Genomic DNA, 4,343 nt, shown 5'->3' on the forward strand with positions numbered 1-4,343 from the left:
TTAATATAGCGCCTCATATAATTATTATCTACATGTAGAGCAATTAAAAGTATAACAAACTAGTTGAAATTTTTTTATTTGTTACACCGTCATCATACTAATTTCAAAATGTTGTACAGTGTTAGGGTAATTTAAGACTGCATGTTGACTGTATGTTCATGCATTATTCTGCAGACTGTGTGACAGTGACTAATTGAACCAACACCTTGACGCAAAAATGTGCTTTTATTACATTGCAGTTTAGGTATGACTTACTGCAGGTACTTTTGGAGTTGATCCAATAGATTTCTTACAGATAATCTCTAAAAGCTCTTTTCGAGATTCAAATGTCTTTCCAGCATATACATTTCTTGTACAAAAGCCTTTAGTTTCTTTAGAGTAATAGACTGTCATCTTCAGTTCCCCATCGTTATCTTTAATAAACAATTTTATAATAATTAAAATTTAATGCCAGTTATCAATTGTGTTGTTACAATTTCTGCATGAATTTATCTTTAATGTTGTACAAGTTGTATCCCTGCTGAAAAGTAGTATAATCCATATATAATTTTATTGTAGATACAGCTTACCAATTAGAACTTCTCTTCCCACATTCATGTTGTAATCTATCACTGCTAGTTTGATTCTCATAAATATTCTGGGGATCAAAGTCTATTCGCTTTGGTGTTGTAGGTGCAAAATATGCGTAAATGTGATTACAAGCTCTTAAAAGCTAAAAAACGAACAGTTAATCATAGCCATCACGAAAACGCCTTAGGGTGGAATCCCTTTATTTCGATGGCGTACTCAACTCGATGTGGTTATTGTTTTGAATTGAAAGGCCAATAAAAGGTCCAATATAAAATTTCTCGCAGCACTAGTTTATGACAAAAACTTTGGTTTCTACTGAAAAGCCCTTATCAAATATAGACGCTTGCTACTTTACAGTTTTGTTTCAGCTTGGTCTAATCATCTAGTCGTAATCTGATCATGTGATCCATACTTCCTGCCATATGACGCGAACAATTTTTGCAGCATTTTTCGACTATCACAGGTGACTAACAGGCTCCTCATGTTTATCATAGGATGATATGCACTCCTTCGAGCTAAGGTTAAAAGATTAAACTAATTTTAGGCTAGGTTTTGTGATGTCAATGCTCAAAGTGACAGCATTACAATGATGATGGAGTAGACGCGTAAGGACAATAGACATGGTTTTATTGAGTGCTTAAAATATATTTGTGAAAATGTTTTGACGAATAAGGTTGCATGAAAGTGTAAACAGAAGCACATCGTGTTCAACTATGTCACATTTGATCACTTTTGAGAGGGATTCCAACCTATGGCTGTGTTTGCGATGGCTGTGATTAACTACTCGTTTTTGAGCTTTTAAGAGCTTGTAATCACATTTCCACATATTTTGCATCTGCAACACAGCAGAATACGACATGGTGAACCTTTTGATATTAAATAACTAAAATGTGAACTTTGTTGCAAGTCAACCTTCAACAGACTTAATTAACAGACTGTATACATGTATATCAGTGACACCCTAGCAGGAGCCGATAAATCCGACTCTACATTGCAGCCGATAGCAGACCGTGTATATACCAGCACAACCCCAGCAAGAGCCACTACTACAGACTATATATCACAGCCAATAGCAGACTGCAAATATTTAGGAAAACTCCAACAAGAGCCGATAAATCCGACTCTATATTGCAGCCGATAGCAGTCTGAGTATATACAGTGCCAGCCCATACCGCAACAAGGGGTGACAATTCAGACTATATATCGCAGCCGATAGCAAACTGGGTATATCAGAGCAACTCCAGTAAGAGCCAACAACACAGACTATATATCACAGCTTATAGCAGACTGTGTATACCAGTGCAACCCTTTGATCCAATCTGTCTAAGTTACAAAAGAATTTGTGTTATCCTTCAATAATTATATTATGGTATTATAGTATATCTCCACAATACTAACCAAATTCCCACTGTCCTTCAGTGCGGAAACAACTGTTTACATAGCAAGCAGAAGCAGACTTGATATATGATTGGTGGTTACTAGTGCAGTTGTTGAAATTTGTAGGTCAAAACAGCAGTTATTTTTTAAAAGAAAGTTATTTACAAGTAAATACATGATATAAAGTTAGTAATCTTTTGTTTTGTTGATAACAAAATAACAGAAAGGCTCTATTTGCAGGCGTATTATCAAATAAAATGGAAACTGTAAAAGTATCTTGAATATAAGATAGTAGTGAACAATTCAACATGATATAAAATTTTGGCTACATTTTTTTAACGTTAACATACATACATACATTAACGTGGGAAAAGAGTTAATAACAAAATGAGCGATCAACAAATATTCATTCTCTACTTTTGGGGAAATTTTCGTTTTGCGAGTTCAAGGGAGCAGGTGCTTTATAATCCTTTTAGCAGGCACATTCTAGCCCGTATTTATTCCAGCGAGCCCTTAACAGTTTTCGTTAGCCGTTGAACACGTCATAATTCGAACCTTCTAGTCTAGTGCCAAGGGTATATAAGCCCTGATCGATTCGCTGGAATAGTTTTAACCTTTGCTCCCATCCTCTTCTCTGCCTTTCTCAGTGCCACCGACATCTAAAATGGAGTTGTCCTTTTGCTTCGGGTTTAGTAAAACGCGCGATGTGTGAATCAGTGTGAAGACTGAAACCATTTCTAAATAACATAAATTCATTCAAAAACGCTCATAGATGAGTTGGAAAATTTTCAGTTTGTTAAAAAATAGAGTGACACTGCGTGAAGGCTGAAATCATGCCAGATCGTCATAAATTTGCTCCCAATGGTTTACCATTGGGGTTTCCAATGGCTTACCAGATACATTTCAGGTAATATCTCAACAAACTAGAAAAATGTGTGAGGGTCAAAATTGGTCCAAAATGTATTAAAACTAGCTAAGAACACTTTAAAATCTATTAAAAATTGTCAGGAGTCATATTCACACACGCTTGTAAAAACCTTCGACCTATATTAGCTTGAAATAACAGTATGACACTTAACTACATACTCATCGTTTTCCCTATTCAGTATCCACCCATGTAAAAAAGGAAATGGTGTATTGGCAATGTATTTCCTCTTTCCATATAATTAGCTGCTATATATTTGGCAAGATGCACACCCTCTTTCGGCGATTGATGGTAGGAAGGGAGGGACTGACTTGCACAGACTTGGACACAAATCGTCTGTACCTTATCCATGATATCTGCGCCATTTTTCTGGGTGTTATCTTCCTGGCCATGGATTCTGCATGTGTTAGTCTCACGGAGAGAACAAAGTTGCCCTGAAACTTTAATGAGTGCGTTACGTTGCCTGCTGACAGTTTTGATGAGTTTTTTACGACTCTTCTTTCCTTTGCCGCAAAAGACGAAACTGTATCACAACCACAGAAAGTAGGAGAGCCTGTGAGACTTTCACATTGGTAGATTATATCCGAGCCTAGTAGCCATCGCACTGACATCTAATAGCCACTTCTCATACTTTTGTCCAATAAAAAACAGTCGGCAATTAATATTCTTATCACCTTTTGCTTCGCTCACTCTCCTTGATTCTCTTCTTGTAATGGTTGTTAATCACAGAATTCACACAAGAAGCCTTGTAGTTCTTAACATGAGCAGTAAGCAAAAACAGTATCAGCAAGTTGTCCGAATGTTGAAGGAATAGCGCTGGTTGGAAGAGTTTGAATCATGGTCCCACATTCTCAATAGCTTGGAGTCACTGCATTTATGGTAGTTGGATCATGTCGGCCATAGATATGAACTGGTCCTTTGAGAAAGTTTCTGACTTTGTTGTATCAAGTGACTTGAGCTGAAATATCCAAAAAATACAGTTAGAGGCGCAGCTCTCTGCTTGTCCCTTTACATGAAAAGTTCAAAGGTATCATAGGTAGGCCTATGTGTTCAACAATCTTTTTAATTGATTCTGTTGAGGCATAATTGATCAATATTTTCACCGCTTACCCAGTCCTGTATCAAGCACGATGCAGATATACTAGCCATAACGCTTGTCATGTGTGTTGAATTTTCTGTTTTAGTTGAGACTTGATTTGTGAAAATATTTCGACAACTGGTTTTCAACGAATGAGGTTGCATGAAAGTGTACACAGAAGCACATCGTGTTCAACTACGTCCCATATGAGCTGTTTTAGAAAGAGATTCTAATCAACAGCAGTTTCGTGATGGCGGCGATTAACTGTTCATTTTTGAGCTTTTAAGAGCTTGTAATCACATTTCCACGTATTTTGCACCTACAACAGAGCAGACTAAGACATGGTGAATCTTCTGATACCAAATAACTGTAATGTGAATTTTGTTGTGAGTC

The sequence above is a fragment of the Watersipora subatra genome, chromosome 10 (assembly GCF_963576615.1).
Source record: "Watersipora subatra chromosome 10, tzWatSuba1.1, whole genome shotgun sequence".
NCBI classification, from domain to species: Eukaryota; Metazoa; Bryozoa; class Gymnolaemata; order Cheilostomatida; family Watersiporidae; genus Watersipora; species Watersipora subatra.